Below are 20,121 nucleotides of genomic sequence, written 5' to 3' on the forward strand. Positions count from 1 at the left end.
ATTCCACAGGAATAGCACAGAGGTAGGCTAATGTACACAAATAGGCAGGATAAGAGAATGTATGGAAAAATACTGATTTATTATGGTGAATATTAGTGAATTTCATTTTATTTGAGATAAGATGGCATTCATGCAAGGGCCGCTATGCATACAGATCCATGAAGCTGAATTGAATCAGATTGAAGGATACACTCGCTGAGGGAGGCACTAGGCTGTTGACAGGGGTGATGGTAATGGGGCCTCTATGGCTCTGGCCCAGTCATCCGCTCAGATTTCAACGCTTCATTTACCTCCTGTAGATACACCCACCCACTTGTGCACACAAGCATACCCACATGTACTGTACCCAATAACACACTCATAGGTTGAATCCAAAATGGTACCTATATAGTGCACTTCTTTAAAGAATAATATGTTGCCATTTTAGACAGACATTCCCTCATACACAAATTATCCTTCCTCCACATACGGACTACGATTGTCTTACTAGTCAGAACAGCAGATCAACTAAACTTATGTGCACTCAAATATTAGGCAAAGTCCATAATCCTCCACTCCAACCCCCTCCAGTGTCTTTAAGTCAGGCCCATCACTGACACATTCACTAGAGGCAATGTGATCAGTATGCGGATGAAATTCTCCACTGTATTAATGTGTGGATATCTCTGGATCCCCCTACTCGCCCTCTCCCATGCTGTGTTGTCTCATGTCGGAGGATATGAACGATGGAAAACACATGTAATGACTGATGCTGGCTGACTTGGCCCGAGACTGGCTCAGATCGGTTGCAGATGGCAGGCCAGTAGTTGCGCATCTGTTATTGAGGCATTTGTAATGCAGTCTATTCTGCTTTCGCTGGGCTTCGGGTTCTATGGGCCGGGCTGAAAGCTCACAGAGAGGTGGCAGCTCACACAATAATGTCACATTCATTCCCAAGAGAAAGACTTTTGGGCCTTTTATACTGCAGAATGGTGGTAAGTGCTGGTCATGGAACTCCATGTTTTCAAGAGTCTTCAAATAGGACAGGTAACCCTATAGTTGAATGGAGGACCAGCCACTGCCTGACTCACTTACAGAAAAACACACAGACTGATTACCAAGCATTACATTTTCTCCTGTCCAACCCCAACCAAGGTATCACATTTCCCACAAAGCACTGAGGGAGTCACGGTTCAAATGGAGGGCTAAGAATCGGAAAGAAAGGCATCGTTTTTTAGCAGAGAAAGAAAGAGAGAAATCAAGAACACAAATGATTTATAAACGCTTAACAATATGAGTCTCTTTCAGTAGCTTCATCCTCTTGTATTATTTACACAGCTGAAATTGAACATTTAAATATCCCATGCCAGAGAATCTGAATATGTGTATTTGTAACAGTCAATTCTGTCTTTGTCATAGCGGCCCTCGCATGCTAGTTTCACATCTGCTACACATTCCCGTTTGTTGAGGAAATTTCCAGACTTTTCTCGAAATTTAGTGCATACCACCAGATACGTATCACCAGTCTAGGAGCCAACTAACCTTATTTAAAAAAACTATGTTGCATTACACTAGAGCCTGGTTTTCTATCACTCATGCACAATGCTCACTAGTCACAGGCAGCATAAGCATACTAGCTGCCCAGGGGCATATTCAGTAGGGCACAATGTAGCAACATGTTTTTAAATGGAAAAGGACAACGACCGTTCTCAATGACCATTGGACGGGTTCATGTAGGACCTTCTCCATCTCACTTTGTTTTCTCCTGTTTCGTGCCTATTGAACACAACACAGCTTGCACCGGCCTAGTCCTACCTTGAGCGATGAAGGGGGTGCTGTCTTTTTTGACAGACGGGTGATCTCGGGCGCTGGTGCTCGGTTAGCAATAACTACAGCAATGCTGGAGGTCAAGATGGTGTCGTACTGTTCATCATGTACGCCCAGCGGTGCGTACACATCCTCCTCCTCATCCTCCCCCAGCTCATCACCCTCTCCCTGCTCCGGTCTCGGAGTGTCTTGAGCACTAGTATTCCCTACAAGGTATCAAATCAAATTGTACTCGTCACATACTTCGTAAACAACAGGTGTTGGCTAACAGTGAAATGCTTATTTACTGGCCCTTCCCAACAACGCAGAGAAATAAAATAGAGAAATAATAGAAAAGTAAAAGACACAATAAAATACTAAATGAGTAAGGACAACTTATATACACGGGGTACCAGAACCGAGTCGATGTGCAGGGGTACGAGTTAATTGAGGTAGATAATAAACAGTAGCCGCAGCGTATGTGATGAGTCAAAAAGGGTTCATGCAGATAATTGAGTAGTTAACCAAATAGCTACCCGGACTAACTATTTAGCAGTCTTATGGTAGCAGAGATAACAGTCTATGACTTGGGTGACTGGAGTCTGACAATTTTTAAGGCCTTCCTCTGACACCGCCTGGTATACAGTACCAGTCAAAAGTTTGGACACACCTACTCATTCAAGGGTTTTTCTTTATTTTTTATATTTTCTACATTGTAGAATACAATAAAAAATACCCTCCGGTACTGGAGATCACTATGATCTATTGCAGGGGTATTCAACTCTTGCCCTACGAGGTTATGAGCCTTCTGGGTCTGTTCTATCTGTATTCCATAGATTAGGGCCTAACTTATTTATTTCAATTGACTGATTTCCTTTTATGAATTGTAACTCAGTAAAATCTTTGAAATTGTTGCGTTTATATTTTTGTTCGGTGTAATTGCACCCACCTGGTGTCCCAGGTCTAAATCAGTCACTGGTTAGAGGGGAACAATTAAAAAACGCAGTGGAACTGGCTTAGAGGTCCAGAGTTGAGTTTGAGGGATTTATTAAATTAACCATATGAAACACAAATAGTATGCACTGAGCAGATCAAACAATGCAATATATCGTTGACCATCGTTCCTCAACTCCTGCTGTGCACATCATTTTGTTGACACGGGTGTCAACCCTCAGTGTCCTTGTCCACAGTGAACATATTCTCTAATGATAGACGATAAAGAGACTGACTACTACATGGCCGGAATTACAACAGGTCTAAATGTCATGGAACTCCTTGTATAAAGACTCCTTGTTATGGCAAAACAGGAGGCAGTCTAGATTTCACTCACCTTCTTCGATAGAAGCTCCTTCATATTCTGCCCTGTTGACAGCAACATAGTACAATATGCATTTCCCGTCTGTTGCTTTATATGTCCTAATACATTATGAAATGCCATGCTTGTTTGATGAGAGATAAAACAAATATCCAAGGAGATTCAATACAGTAAATTGAACTGGAAATAAGAGGCTGTTGTACAAGGCCAATTGCAATACTGATCACGATGGGGTGTAGTCGTCACTAATAACATACTCAGTGCCAGGGGGGACATCAAGATAATCAAGTGATCACAGATAATCTACCCCATGTCCATTCAAACATATTATTTAGTGGGGATTCAAGGACTAGCGTTTGATAGGGGCTGACCGTTTGACTTGGGTAACCAGCAGTGGTGGGAAAAGTACCCAATTGTCATACTTGAGTAAAAGTAAAGATAACTCAATAGAAAATGTAAAAGTGAAATAGTAAAAGTGAAAGTCACCCAGTAAAATACTACATGAGTAAAAGTCTAAAAGTATTTGGTTTTAAATATACTTAAGTATCAAAAGTTTCAAATTCCTTGTATTAAGCAAATCTTTTTAATTTACGGATGCTCCAACACTCCAACATTCAGACGTAATTTACAAATGAAACATTTGTGTTTCGTGAGTCCGCCAGATCAGAGACAATAGTTCACAAACATATATTTTGATAAATAGAATTGAAAGTTGTCTCATTATGGTAAGTGGTGAAATAAGTATAGCCAGTTACATACAACTTGTCACGTTCCTGACCTGTTTTCTGTTAGTTTTGTATGTGTTAGTTGGTCAGGACGTGAGTTTGGGTGGGCAGTCTATGTTTTCTGTTTCTATGTTGGTTTAAAGGGCGACCTGATATGGCTCTCAATAAGAGGCAGGTGGTTTTCATTTCCTCTGATTGAGAGTCATATTAAGGTAGGTGTTTTCACACTGTTTGTTGTGGGTGGTTGTCTCCTGTGTCAGTGTTTGTCGCACCATACGGGACTGTTCGGTTTGTTTGTACATCGTTCTTTTTGTGTAGTCTTTTTTCCCTGTTCGTGCGTTTTTCGTGTTATATGTAAGTTCGTATAGTTCAGGTCTACTCCGTTTTCGTTTTGTTATTTTGTATCATTCCAAGTGTTTTCCCGTGTTTCGTCGTTGTCCTAAATAAATATTATGTATTCACAATCTGCTGCATCTTGGTTCAATCCCTGCTCCTCCTCTTCGGATCAAGACCGTGCTACTCCTTGCACAAAGGCGGAGGTAGCGGTCCTGCTGCTGGGTTGATGCCCTCCTATGGCCTCCTCCACGTCTCCTGATGTACTGGCCTGTCTCCTGGTAGCGCCTCCATGCTCTGGACACTACGCTGACAGACACAGCAAACCTTCTTGCCACAGCTCACATTGATGTGCCATCCTGGATGAGCTGCACTACCTGAGGCACTTGTGTGGGTTGTAGACTCCGTCTCATGCTACCACTAGAGTGAGAGCACCGCCAGCATTCAAAAGTGACCAAAATATTAGCCAGGAAGCATAGGAACTGAGAAGTGGTCTGTGGTCACCATCTGCAGAATCACTCGTTTATTGGGGGTGTCTTGCTAATTGCCTATAATTTCCACATTTTGTCTATTCCATTTGCACAACAGCATGTGCAATTTATTGTCAATCAGTGTTGCTTCCTAAGTGGACAGTTTGATTTCACAGAAGTGTAATTGACTTGGAGTTACATTGTGTTGTTTAAGTGTTCCCTTTATTTTTTGAGCAGTGTATATATATGGGGGATTGGAAATGATGCAGACAATTACATTGATGGAAGCAACAATCTTTCCGCAATATTATTAGTCACATGCGCCAAATACAACAGGTGTAGAGTGAAATGCTTACTTACAGTGAAATGCTTACTTACGAGCCCCTAACCAACAATAAAATACAAATAAGAAATAAAAGTAACAAGTAATTAAAGAGCAGCAGTAAAATAACAATAGCGAGACTATATACAGGGTGGTACCGGTACAGAGTCAATATGCGGTGGAACCAGTTAGTCGAGATAATTGAGGTAATATGTAAATGTAGGTAGAGTTATTAAAGTGATAACAACAGAGTAGCATCAGTGTGAAATATAGGGGAGGGGGGGGGGGGTGGAAATGCAAATAGTAGCCATTTGATTAGATGTTCAAGAGTCTTATGGCTTGGGGAAGAATCTGTTTAGAAGCCTCTTGGACCTAGACTTGGCGCTCCGGTACTGCTTGCCGTGCGGTAGCAGAGAGAACAGTCTATGACTAGGGTGGCTGGAGTCTGACAATTTTTAGGGCCTTCCTCTGACACCGCCTGGTATAGAGGTCCTGGATGGCAGGAAGCTTGGCCCCAGTGATGTACTGGGCCGTTCGCACTACCCACTGTAGTGCCTTGCGGTTGGAGGCCGATCAGTTGCCATACCAGGCAGTGATGCAACCAGTCAGGATGCTCTCAATGGTGCAGCTGTAGAATCTTTTGAGGATCTGAGGACCCATACCAAATCTTTTCAGTCTCCTGGGGGGGAATAGGTTTTGTTGTGCCCTCTTCACGACTCTCTTGGTGTGCTTGAACCATGTTAGTTTGTTGGTGATGTAGACACCAAGGAACTTGAAGCTCTCAACCTGCTCCACTACAGCCCGTCGTTGAGAATGGGGGCATGCTCCGTCCTCTTTTTCCTGTCGTCCTCAATCATCTCCTTTGTCTTAATCACATTGAGGGAGAGGTTGTTGTCCTGGCACCACACGGCCAGGTCTCGGACCTCCTCCCTATATGCTGTCTCGTCGTTGTCGATGATCAGGCCTACCCTTGTTGTGCCATCGGCAAACTTAGTGATGGTGTTCGAGTCGTGCCTGGCCCTGCAGTCATAAGTGAACAGGGAGTACAGGAGGGGACTGAGCATGCACCCCTGAGGAGCCCCTGTGTTGAGAATCAGCGTGGCGGATGTGTTGTTACCTACCCTTATCGCCTGGGGGCAGCCTGTCAGGAAGTCCAGGATCCAGTTGCAGAGGGAGGTGTTTATTCCCAGGGTCCTTTAGCTTATTGATGAGCTTTGAGGGCACTGAAACTACGCTGACTACGCTGAGCTGTATTCAATGATTAGCATTCTCGCATAGGTTTTCCTTTTGTCCAGGTGGGAAAGGGCAGTGCGGTCCATGGCTTCTGGTTGGGGTATGTACGTACGGTCTCTGTGGGGACGACGTCATCGATGCACTTATTGATGAAGCCAATGACTGATGTGGAGTACTCCTCAATGCCATTGGAGGAATACCGGAACATATTCCAGTCTGTGATAGCAAAACAGTCCTGTAGCTTAGCATCTGCTTCATCTGACCACTTTTTTATTGATCAAGTCACTGGTGGTTCCTGCTTTCATTTTTGCTTGTAAGCAGGAGGATAGAATTATAGTCAGATTTGCCAAATAGAGGGCGAGGGAGAGCTTTGTATGCGTCTCTGTGTGGGGAGTAAAGGTGGTCCAGAGTTTTTCCCCCCTCTTGTTGCACATTTAACATGCTGATAGAAATTTGGTACGACCGATTTAAGGTTACCTGCATTAAAGTCCCCGGACACTTTGAGAGCCGCCTCAGGGTGAGTGTTTTCCTGTTTGCTTATGGCGGAATACAACTCATTGAGTGCCGTCTTAGTGCCAGCCTCAGTCTGTGGTGGTATATAGACAGCTATGAAAAATACAGATGAAAACTCTCCAGGTAGATAATGTGGTCTACAGCTTATCATGAGATACTCTACCTCAGGTGAGCAAAACCTTGAGACTTGCTTAGATATCGTGCACCAGCTGTTATTTACAAAAATACATAGTCCGCCACCCCTTGTCTTACCAGACGCCGCTGTTCAAACAGTCAATGTCAATCCTGAGGAACATGTCTGGTTAAAATTACTGGTTAAAATGTTGTGGCAATATTCTGGACCATACTAGTACCGATACAGAAATATGCATTTTAATGATTAACATGGAAACACATTAAAAAAAATGTATGTGCACTCAACTAAGCATTTTCCATGTGCCACTCCACTGCAATATTACACTTCTTGATATTGCATGTTATGTATTCTCTGTCATGAATATGTTAGAGTAACAGGAAGACTTTGGTCCATTAACTAATATCTTATTTAGATGTGTTTTTGGAAAAGGCACTAGTGCCACCTGTTTGCAATCATGCCATCATTGCTTGTTGACTAGTGGAATTGCAGAGTATTTTGTATAAGATTTATAAAAATGTCCTTTACTACTATACACATCGTATTTAATTCACTTTAATAGGTAATGTGTTAGAATTGCCTGTTGTACACAAGCTGAAAGAACCAGTCATTTCCTAATGTAGACAGGGTATCATTCAAATCGTTTACAAATCATGGAGTTGGGATGCATCTCACTGTCTCTGGACTTTATTCAAATAAGTTTGCATGCAAATGCAACAAAGATCCAATGGCAGGGAAAAAACTATACTTAAACTGCAATTTGACAGTCAACATGGTACCCATCAGTGGAGTGCATGGAGGATGTGTGTTTAAATCCTTTTAAATTATTACCTATTCCTCTGTAGGACTGATCTATGACCACAAGTAAACAATCAGTGGGCCATTCCTTTCTCTTTCTTCTTAAATATGTTCAAAGAAACGGAAGTCATTTGGCAGACCCTCTTATCCAAAGCGCCCCTTACTCTAACCTACCACTCAGACACAAATGCATTGACTGGAAAGAATCTCCTCGCCGTTTACTAGGACTTTCTGGGGAGTTTTTCCTAGCCACCGTGCTTCTGCACCTGCATTGCTTGCTGTTTGGGGTTTTAGGCTGGGTTTTTGTAAAGCACTTTGTGACATCAGCTGATGTAAGAAGGGTTTTATAAACAAATTTGATTGACTGGGCCAGATTTCCCTCCATAGTAGAGTCCCCTTTCGTGTGCATGCATAACCAACTGAGTTTCAAACCCAGATAATCTGCACGCCACGAGTCTGTGAGACCGCTGAGTTAAAAGACGTTTGCACATTACACAAGCGTGGTTCCTGGAACCACCTCAGTTACACTTTGGCAATTTCATCTCAGAAATAAAAGAAAATAGCATGCTATGCAACTAGAAACACATGGCTTCATTTAGGAAGAAAGGCCTCGATAAAGGATACCATTAAACTGAGATCACATTATAATATTACAATTAGAAAGTCGTTGGAGCTACTAACATATTCTGTATTTAAAATAGGTAGATCCTCTATGCTAATGTTTCTTTCTCCTGTCCCTAACTGGCACAGATTTCCCCTGTGGAGCAGTTCACAGCTCATTACCATTGGAGAAGTGTGGTGCCTTGGAGACCAGTGGTGGCAGATCAACGGTGATATTGTAGTTAAGTAGGCTGTGTGAGTGATACGGTGATATTGTAGTTAAGTAGGCTGTGTGAGTGATACGGCTGCATTCAGGCACAGAGGGGCCATTCGTCTTGACTGTATTGACAGAGAGCCACTACACTGTTCCCCCAAAGCACTCATAACCTGATTAATTGGCCGGGAGACGGGCTGACACATGGCTAACTGTAATGAAACCACCATACTACCTGAGCTTAGTCTACCCCATAACAGCCCTGGGAGTCAGCTGAAATGCACTGACCTTTTTACTTAAAATTACCTGAAATGTGTCATTCTAGGCTACATCAAAATAACGGTATTATGTTATATTATGATTGACAATTTGATTACACTGAGTGTACAAAACATTAAGAACACGTTCCTAATATTGAGTTGCGAGGAAAGGAAACATCCATTCTTGCTGGTGCGTAACAATTCTGCAAAAACATGTTCGCCAGCAGTTTACGGAATTCCGGGTATTCCCAAGGAAGTGACCTCTGTTGGACACCCATGCCTTGCTCTTCCTCAGTCTCTCCTGTCAGTTTTCCTAAAACTCAAAGACACCAGAGAGGTTTTTGCCTGGAACAATCCCATCCGGGTGATCAGCCTTGGCTCCATCTGCAATCTCTCGCAATTAGCGGCATTGCCAGAGGATAAATACATTCTGAGCAGCTGTCGAGTGTCTAAGTCTCCCACTGGGGAATCCACTGTTCTTTGGAGATATGGAGAGAAGCAGCTAGGCTCCTGGAGGGAAACTGTTTTTTGACAAGACTAGTGTTGGTAGACAAGGATAAAGGCTAGGGTAGGCAGAGGGCAAGGCTGTTTTCTCTTACTATTACAGTTCAGAAGAGGATGGAAATGTACAGTTTCAATGAACCACTACTATGCTGGTGTACTGTAATTTTATCCCTGTTATACTTGTCGTTTTAAAAAGGATATATCATCTGGGAAGGCACATATGGTGTGGATACGGTTGGGCCTAGGTTGGGTCCCTGGTTGCTACTCACTGAGCTTCTAAACACAGACCCATCTATAGCTCTCATTTTGGTTTTTCTGTTTGCTTCTTGCATGGTGGTATTACTGGCAAGGGCTTCATTATTGTGCTGAGAATGAGAGTGAATTAATATTATATATATTTTTCAATATCAACAATGGATTTGCTATACAAATACTGTAGATCACAATATACCTTTTGAGGAGAGGCTTTAGTGGAAATGCTGCATCTCTTTATCGTTTAAGATCTTGCACCATTGGGGTACCTACCTCCAGACAGCGCAGCATATTCTAAATGATTTGCTGTCTTCACTGACTAATGGGATTTGCATTGTGGAAAGCAGGCAACATTATGGCACATTCATCTGCTCTGGGTTTAGCTAATGGATATACAGATACACATTCGTAGCCTACCTATCACATTTGGATTGTATGTCATTAGTGAGTAAACTGCGAACGCCCTGCACCTCCCTGTCCTTTCATATCGCTGGGAGATAGCGGGGTGAGACTCTCACCATATTAACATAAGAAAAACATCTACATTTTGCAAGAAATCTCACATTAGGCATCGCATAATGGTCCTAATGTATGCTGACGACCCACACTACTCTCCCCAAAACCACTGTGACTGCATGAACAAACACAGACCTCTTGAACGTCCATGGGGGTGTTGCAACACCCCCGTGGGGAACTCGTATGAAGGCAACGCGGTGACAGATTAGAAGAGATGAGAGGGGGAGGAAAAGGGTGAACGGGAGGTGCATGCTTTACCGTATTGCCCCTGGGGTCACATTCTGACCTTTATTTCCTTTGTTTTGTCTTTATTTAGTATGGTCAGGGCGTGAGTTGGGGTGGGCAGTCTATGTTTGTTTTTCTATGTTTTGCTATTTCTGTGTTTGGCCTGATATGGTTCTCAATCAGAGGCAGGTGTTTTGTGTTAGCTCTGATTGGGAACCATATTTAGGTAGCCTGTTTTGTGTTGGGTTTTATGGGTGGTTGTTTTCAGTCTTCGTGTGTCTGCACCAGCAGAACTGTTTCGGTTTTTCACATTTGTTGTTTTTTGTATTTTGAGTGTTCACTTTTATTTAATCAAGATGAACAATTACCACGCTGCACATTGGTCCTCCGATCCTTCTAATTTCTCCTCCTCAGACGAGGAGGAAGACGAAAGCCGTTACACCTGGTCATAAACATGGGTAATGGAAAGAGGTGGCGTGGTCGGGGGATGGAGAAATTGAGATATATCGGCTGTCCTGGAGAATGAGGAGAACCTGGTGACTCAATACTCTTAAGGCTTCCACCAGCCTTCTTCCTCCCACTTCCACCATGTTTATTATTTATGGAGCATCTCTGTACGCTGTACCACATCTGCTTAAGTACATTCCTGAGAACACAGCTGTCTTTGTTGTTCAGCTTCTTGACATACAGGGTTTCAGAAGCTCTTCCAGTAAGCATTGACAGATTATTTTTTGTCATGAAAATGGCTGTTTGGAAGAGAAACCCTAAATGTGGGCTGCGGACACTTCAGAGCCACTAGCTACTTTCAAAGTGAATAAATCATTAAATAATTTAGTAATCATTCAGATGTGTTGATGAGAATGTAATGACTCCTGGTCCTGGAAATGCAGGGTACCCATTGTACTACATTGCCCATGCAGGACAGTACAGTACACAAAATGTTACAACCCCTTCATGTTTTAGCAGAGCTGAGGAGATCTGGGCCTGTATTCCCAAAGCATCTCAGAGTAGAGCGCTGATATAGGATCAGTTTTGCCTTTTAGATCCCAATAAATAAGGTTACATGGACAGGGGGGACCTAAACCTAGATCAGCACTCCTACTCTGAGACATCAATCAATCAATCAATTTTATTTTATATAGCCCTTCGTACATCAGATAATATCTCGAAGTGCTGTACAGAAACCCAGCCTAAAACCCCAAACAGCTAGAATGCAGGTGTAGAAGCACGGTGGCTAGGAAAAACTCCCTAGAAAGGCCAAAACCTAGGAAGAAACCTAGAGAGGAACCAGGCTATGAGGGTTGGCCAGTCCTCTTCTGGCTGTGCCGGGTGGAGATTATAACAGAACTATGCCAAGATGTTCAAAAATGTTCATAAGTGACAAGCATGGTCAAATAATAATCATGAATAATTTTCAGTTGGCTTTTCATAGCTGATCATTAAGAGTTGAAAAACAACAGGTCTGGGACAGGTGGCGGTTCCATAACCGCAGGCAGAACAGCTGAAACTGGAATAGCAGCAAGGCCAGGCGGACTGGGGACAGCAAGGAGTCACCACGGGCGGCAGTCCCGACGCATGGTCCTAGGGCCCAGGTCCTCCGAGAGAAAGAAAGAGAGAAGGAGAAAATTAGAGAGAGCCAAGATTTTCAAAATGTTCATAAATGACAAGCATGGTCAAATAATAATCAGGAATAAATCTCAGTTGGCTTTTCATAGCCGATCATTAAGAGTTGAAAACAGCAGGTCTGGGACAGGTAGGGGTTCCATAACCGCAGGCAGAAGAGACATGCACTAACCAGTGTCTGCTGCAACAGGGCATAGACCTCAGCATGATCATGATGTTGGGCGATCTCAACGGGCATCTGACATTGGCGGTTAGCGGCGCGTAAAGCTCTCTCTCTGCCCCTGGACATTGTGGCAACACACTGGAGACATCCTGAAACCCGTTCTGGGCAGCAAAGTGAAGAAGTGACGATATGTCCTCTAGGTGCAACTCTAGTAATGGTGGGAGATTTTGGGGGTGGGTTAGGGTTCACAATTGGAGTTAGGGTTCTAATTGGAGATGTGCACACTATTTCAAGTTACTGTTCAGATGTCAAGTTAGGATTCAGGATTTCTAACAAACTAAAGGTTCAAGTTAAACATTTGGTTGAGTTAGATTTAAAACTGCAAATACACTCAAAGGATATCCTTGAATACAAACTCTGAGAATTTATTTCAAATAACCATATTCAAACATACTGTATATACAGTTGAAGTCAGAAGTTTACATACACCTGTCACGTTCTGACAGTTCTTTTGTTATTTCTTTGTTTTATGGTCAGGGCGTGAGTTGGATGGGTTATCTATGTTCGTTTTTCTATGTTGATTTTTTTCGTTTGGCCTGGTATGATCCTCAATCAGAGGCAGGTGTCGTTAGTTGTCTCTGATTCAGAATCATACTTAGGTAGCCTTTTTTCACCTGGGTTTCGTGGGTGGTTATTTTCCGTGTCAGTGTTTGTCCCACACGGAACTGTTTCGGTTTTCGTTCGTTCACTTTATTGTTTTGTATTTCAGTGTTCAGTTTGATCTATTAAAAATTCATCATGAACACTTACCACGATGCGCATTGGTCCTCCTCTCTTTCTCCCAACGAAGATCGTTACAACACCTTAGCCAAATACATTTAAACTCAGTTTTTTACAGTTCCTGACGTAATCCTAGTAAAAATTCCCTGTCTTAGGTCAGTTAGGATCACCACTTTATTTTAAGAATGTGAAATGTCAGAATAATAATAATAATTTATTTGAGATTTTATTTCTTTCATCACATTTCATTTACAAATACACTCAATTAGTATTTGGTAGCATTGCCTTTACATTGTTTAATTTGGGTCAAATGTTTTAGGTAGCCTTCCACAAGCTTCTCACAATAAGTTGGGTGAATTTTGGCCCATTCCTCCTGACAGAGCTGGTGTAACTGAGTCAGGTTTGTAGGTCTCCTTGCTCGCACACGCTTTTTCAGTTCTGCCCACACATTTTCTATAGGATTGAGGTCAGGGCTTTGTGATGGCCACTCCAATACCTTGACTTTGTTGTCTTTAAGCCATTTTGCCACAACTTTGTAACTATGCTTGGGGTCATTGTCCATTTGGAAGACCCATTTGAGACCAAGCTTTAACTTCCTGACTGATGTCTTGGGATGTTGCTTCAATATATCCACATAATTTCCCTTCCTCATGATGTCATCTATTTTGTGAAGTGCACCAGCCCCTCCTGCAGCAAAGCAGCCCCACAACATGATGCTGCCACCCCTGTGCTTCACGGTTGGGATGGTGTTCTTTGGCTTGCAAGCCTCCCCCTTTTTCTTTCAAACATAATGATGGTCAGTATGGCCAAACAGTTATATTTTTGTTTCATCAGACCAGAGGACATTTCTCCAAAAAGTACAATCTTTGTCCCCATGTGCAGTTGCAAACCGTAGTCTGGCTTTTTTATGGTGGTTTTGGAGCAGTGGCTTCCTCCTTGCTGAGCGGCCTTTCAGGTTATTTTGATATAGGACTCGTTTTACTGTGGATATAGATACTTTGTACCTGTTTCCTCCAGCATCTTCACAAGATGAACCAGACTTGTGGATGGATGTCTACAATTTTTTTTTCTGAGGTCCTGGCTGATTTCTTTTGATTTTACCATGATGTCAAGCAAAGAGGCACTGAGTTTGAAGGTAGGCCTTGAAATACATCCACATGTACACCTCCAATTGACTCAGACTAATTGACATAATTTATCAGCAGCTTCTAAAGCCATGACATAATTTTCTGGAATTTTCCAAGCTGTTTAAAGGCACAGTCAACTTAGTGTATGTAAACTTCTGACCAACTGGAATTGTGATACAGTGAATTATAAGTGACCTAATCTGTCTGTAAACAATGGTTAAAAAAATTACTTGTGTCATGCACAAAGCAGATGTGCTAACCGACTTGCCAAAACTATAGTTTGTTAACAAGAAATTTGTGGAGTGGTTGGAAAATGAGTTTTAATGACTCCAACCTAAGTGTATGTAAACTTCCGACTAACAGCATACGCTGAATGTTTAATGCTTAAAGACAGATTCAGGGCATGTATTGACCTCTTTCTCATGAAAATTATCCCCCCCCCCCCTCCAAACCCAACGAATAGTAACGAATCAATACTAGAGACTGATTAAGCCATCAATCTACCACATAATGAGCATAGCCCGGGGAAGACGACAGGCCACTGGGAATGTGTAAAAGGAACAAAATGGAGAAACATAGCTTGAGTCAATACCAATGCAAACTGATTATTAAAAATAATTCATAAATTATATTACAGGTTACACAAACTTTGTAATTAGACCCTTTGATCTAAATGGACCAAAGTCAATGTATTACATTGAAAACACAAAACATGCACAAGGGCATTACAAGTAATATCATAATTACTTGTTTCTGTAAATCATTGTATGACCTGGGAGTTTTACCCACTAATGAAATATATTGCACTTAAAGAATATATCCAAGTAGTTGCAACCCGTCATTGGGGTTGCCTGTTTTGCATGTTGTTTTGACATTAATACGCGTCACAAATCAGTTCGCAAACAATGTAAAAAAAAAAATCTAATGTAAATCATTGAGTTAATAAAGCCTCCATACAAACATGGTCTCTTTTTTGCTTTCTTGATTAAGGCAGCTCCAAAATGCAGGTGTTTCAGCCTTGTTCAGTGCTTTCTGTGGTGGTGGGGCAGCCAGCGGAAAATATGGAGCGTAGGGATTGGTAATGTTCTCTAGTTGCGCAGTGACCGTGATTGGCTCAGTGTTCGGTCACTCATGGGAACACTATGTCACTGCCAAATATAAGGGTAGAGCTTGAAAATTCAAGCCCCTTGGGTGCTTCCATAGTGTTACATTAGAAGTGCCCATCCAAGAAGGCTGAAGGTCATTGGCCACAGATAAAATGACGTAAAATCACGTTATATCTACAGTAGCTTGATTGGTCAACATCATACTTTCAAAATCTTAGCAAGCATTCATCATCATGAATATAGTCGACAATCTACTGGCAAATCCTTTTTAATCCTTGTCATATAAAGATAATTAATGAAGAGAAATGATAGATAAAACATATCGGTGCTCATCGGCCATTAGACATAAACATTACACAACAAGTTGGAAATCGCAAATTCAACAATGTGGGTTGGAAGTAATCAGTGGCTAACTGCAAGCATTGCAAAGCAATCACTAGCCTGCTATTCAGTGGAGTGGGTGGGTGTGTGGTCTGAATTCTCAGTTTAAAGTTCTCTTTTCCAAGCTTAAAATTATAACTATTCAACATTGGCCATGCTGTCAATCCAGCATTATTTCTGCCGTGCTCAAAACAACAGTTAACTCAGAACTGGGAAATCTGACTTTAGAGATTTCACCAGAAAGCACCAGAAATCCAGAGAATGCCAGACTTTGATGACAAAGTTTGCCCACGAAGGACCGCCGCACCACCTTCTTGTTCAAGTGAGCATAGCACAACAAGGTGAGTCGAAAAATGTCTTGCATGTTGCTGCATAAATTATGTAACATGCTAGGGAGATATGTATACTGTAGCTAAGAAAATAATACTAAGTGTATGGTGTGTAGTTAACTGTTAGTAGCCCACGTGCCTCAGCCTAATAATTTGGTATATTTTCCCTTCTTTATTACGCCTACTATTCTGACTTGGTGGTGCACATGTAGTCTATAACTTGTTTTTAGAGAAAGGTAATCATCGAATATTATATGAGCTTTCATTGTCTGCTTATATGCCCCCTTTATTTATCCTATGGTTCTGACTTGGTGTACAGGTAGAAAGAACACTGTAAGAACGGCCCATATTCTGAATTCTGTCGCTGTACATTTCAAAAGTGCTGAACAAGTAGTTATATTGACTACGTCCGTCCTAGCTCGCTCATTAATGTCTTAATCGAAATTACGGATTGCCTCTTATCCGCTTGTCGTCCCCTTCTGCCATATTTTGTACATCTCAATAGTCAGTAGAAACCACATTTGTTTAAGCAAGTCAGCCATATCAGCTGTTTTATTTAAAGGCAGTAAATGAGGCTGAATGAACTGTTTTGCTGCTAGACAAGGCTCCACTGATAGCCACGAGTAGCGGTGGTAAGGTGTTGGGACTCTGCTGTTGAGACAGCTTTATGTAGGTGTTGTGTAGTGGCTTTCCTGGTTTTGCTGGCATGCATCCCCCCAATTAATTTGGAGGGGGGGGGGGGGGGGGTTGCCCCACCAAGATGTACATGCTTAAATTGCCACTGTATCCAAACTAGGCTAATTGTTATGAATGCTGAGGTGTTTATAAAAATCGCCCTAATGATTGAAATATACACAACTGTGTGGCACCTGCAAGATTGATGAACGAAATATCAGGGTTGAGGTCAATTCCATTTCAAATCCAGTCAACTCAGAAAGTAAACCCAATTCCAATTTTTCCTCATTGAAACTCATTGAATGGAATTGGAACGTCAGTGTACTTCCTGACTTGAAATGGAATTGAACCCAACCCTATGAAACATTTTGTGCAGCACTGGCACGGTTAATGAAGGAGACCCACTATGAACTAATCATGATCAGATGTGGAGGATCACCTCCAAAGGTGGATGAGGACACATGGATCCATGATATAGCCAAGTGCCAAAGTAACAGAAAATATGATAGCAACATGAATGCATTAACAGAGGTATGAATTACTTTAAACCTTTTGAGATATTGGACATTGTGGTATGTAAAGCTGTTAATTTAAAAATTGTTAATGAGTTAGCCTACCAAACATAAGACATGACTTCGAATACATTTGACTCATTAGTCTCTTACATTATCTCTGCAGTTCGGTGCTAGACTAATTGCTCTGCAGTTATTTTCCACAGATAGCGTTGACAACATCACGGTTACAGTCTCCTGTAATTGGCATGATACTCCAGGTGAAGAGAATGTCTATTTTGTGTTTTAACGCCTGCATCCAATTAAAACATTAAAAGTCAACATTGAAGGACTGTAATTATGGCCTCCTTTATCACGGTCTACATTAACACATGCAGCCCAATTCTGATCTTTTGCACAATTATAGGCAACACATCTGATTGGTCAAAAGTACAATTAGTGGCAAAAATATCAGAATTTGACTTCCTGTGTAAATGCAGCCTGACAGTATTTGATTAATTATCAGCTCACACATTTCAGAACATTTTAAATGCATTACTTTTAACTACTGTATTGGATGGTAAATGTATTCACTCATTTATGTAAGAATATTACATAAAATATGAATGTCAGCAGATCATTCAATTGACTATGGATTGTCGAGGGGTAGACACAACAGAACTTACCCCCTTCAGATGGGTCATCTCCCTGCAGTCCCTGGAAGCCTGCGGAGGTCAAGGCCTTTGGTCCATTTTCTCCACCGAGGACACCTGAAGAACCTGAGACAGGAGGCATGACTACACAAAGTTCTCAAGTTTTGCTGCTAATTCCCTCCTGATGATTCTGGGAATATTCCCACCTAAATTCCAGAGAAACCTGTACATTTTGGGAAAGTTACTGGAGTTTTGTAACCCTAGTAGACGGTCATATCCAAGGCATTGCAACTATGTTAAATGAAGTCCTACAGAAGTGAATTAATAATAAATGATGTACGGCATAATTTCATGACCTTTCTGTAGGGAGAGAAGTGCTATGTAAACTAACAGGGGAAAAGTGGGTGATACTAACAAGCAACACATTCTGTCTTAATGACACCCTAATATGTTTCATTCATTCATTTATTCATTGCTTGTCTAAAAATAAAACCCCATTTTGGCAGATTGAACAGGACTGATTCAAAGGGTTGAAACTTCTGCAAAATAGGTCTAATCAACCTAAGTGTTCAGGTGCATAATCAATTAGAGTTGCAGTCAGCTGGCTTTCAAAGAGAGGAAGTAAACATCAAAATCTGCAGGAATATGCAGATTCATTCCATTAATTAATCAAAATGGGTTTAAATTAAATTTATGCTCATCATTTATATTCCTCTCTGAAGAGAACCCAAATCCTCCAGACCCTTGTATTTTATGCACGGTCTCTATGCACACTCACAGGGCCCTACACAGTCATGCACACCGACACTCAATTCCAGTGGTGACCCGTCATTCAGGGCACGTGGAGCCCCACCTGTTTTGAGCCCCACCGGTTTTGCAAAAATTGCCTGTTTTGCATGTTATTTTTGCATTAATTCATGTCACATATCAGTTTGCCAACAATGTAAAAAAATAACATATTAAAGTTAATAAAGCCGCATACGAACATGGTCTCTTTCTTGAGTAAGGCAGCTCCAAAATGCAGGTGTTTTAGCCTAGAGCAGAGCTTTCTGTGGTGAAAGAGCAGTCAGCAAAAATACAGAGTGTAGGCGTTGGTAATCTTCTCTAGTTGCGCTGTGATAGGCTCAGTGTTCTGTCACTCATGGGGACACTACGTCACCTGCAGAATCTACAGGGCGAGCTAGGCAGTTCAAGCCCCCTTGGGTGCTGCCATAGATTTACATTAGAAGTGCCCATCCAAGAAGGCTCAGGGCCATTGGCCACAGATAAGACGTCAAATCATGTTATACTGTATCTACCATAGCTTTGATTGTACTGATCATGTCAATACTTGAAAAATCTTCGCTAGCAAGCTAGACAAGCAGTCATTGTCATGAATCATGTCGACAATCTACTGGCAAATCCTTTTCAATCCTTGTCATACGAAGAGAAACTATAGAAAAAACGATCGGTGCCCATCGGCCATAAACATTACACAAATTCAACAATGAGTGGTTTGGAAGGAATCAATGGCTAACTGCAAGTGTCGCAAAGCAATCAATATTTTGCTTTGCCTGCCTACTATTCAGTGGAGAGGGTGTGTGGTCCAAGTCTGGGTTTAAAACATCTGTCTGAAAGGGTATCTTCACAATCAACACCATGGGCCAGAAAAGGTTGAACATTGGCCATACTGTCAATCCAGCATGACTTCTGCCATGTTCAAAACAACTGGAAACTCGGAAATCTCAGACTTCAGTGCATTCAAGACAACTGGGAACTCTGAAAAAAACTAACTCCGACTGGGAAAATGTGTTTTGAATGATCAGCCAACTCTGAATTCCAAGTTGGGAACTCCGGCCTCTTTCTAGAGCTCCGACCTGAAGATCACTGACGTCACAATTCAACCTTTTTTCAGAGTTCTAAGTTGTCTTGAAAGCACCATAAATCTAGAGAATGCCAGACTGATGACAAAGTTTGCCTACAAGAAGGACCACCGCGCCACATTCAAGTGAGCACAACAAATGTTTATTTCAGAAATATGTCTTGTATACTGCTGAATAAATGATCTAATATGCCAGGGAGATATGTATACTGTAGCTAAGAAAGTAATACGATGTGTCACCCATGTGTCACATTAAGAATTGTCCCTGTCCCTGTAACGGCTGTTCTCCTCCTCTTCGTACGAAGAGGAGGAGTAGAAATCAGACCAACATGCAGCGGGTTTAGAAAACATAATGAATTTATTAAACGACAAAGACGAACACGAAACACTTGGAATAATTACAAAATAACAAAACGAACGAAGACAGACCTGAACTAGAGAACTTACAAATAACACGAAGAACGTACGAACAGGTATAGACTACAAACCAAAACGCTACAGTCCCTACTGTTCTGACTGCACATGTAGCCTATAGCCTGTTTTAGAGAAATGTCATAATCAAATATTGTATTAGCTTTTATTGTCTGCTTATATGCCCCCGTTGCTGAACAAAGAGTTATGTCTTAATCGAAATCACGGCTTGCCTCTTATCCGCTCATCGTTCCCTTATGCCATAGTTTGTACAGTACATCTCAATTGTTATATATTGCTTACATAGGTCTCTCATTAGTAAC

General features: G+C 41.7%; 1 pseudogene; it reads right to left on the reverse strand.

Moving 5' to 3' along the window:
- Positions 1 to 20,121, reverse strand: part of LOC129864733 (B-cell scaffold protein with ankyrin repeats-like) — a 56,726-nt pseudogene that overhangs the window by 18,298 nt on the left and 18,307 nt on the right.

This window comes from Salvelinus fontinalis, chromosome 11 (assembly GCF_029448725.1).
Source record: "Salvelinus fontinalis isolate EN_2023a chromosome 11, ASM2944872v1, whole genome shotgun sequence".
NCBI classification, from domain to species: domain Eukaryota; kingdom Metazoa; phylum Chordata; class Actinopteri; order Salmoniformes; family Salmonidae; genus Salvelinus; species Salvelinus fontinalis.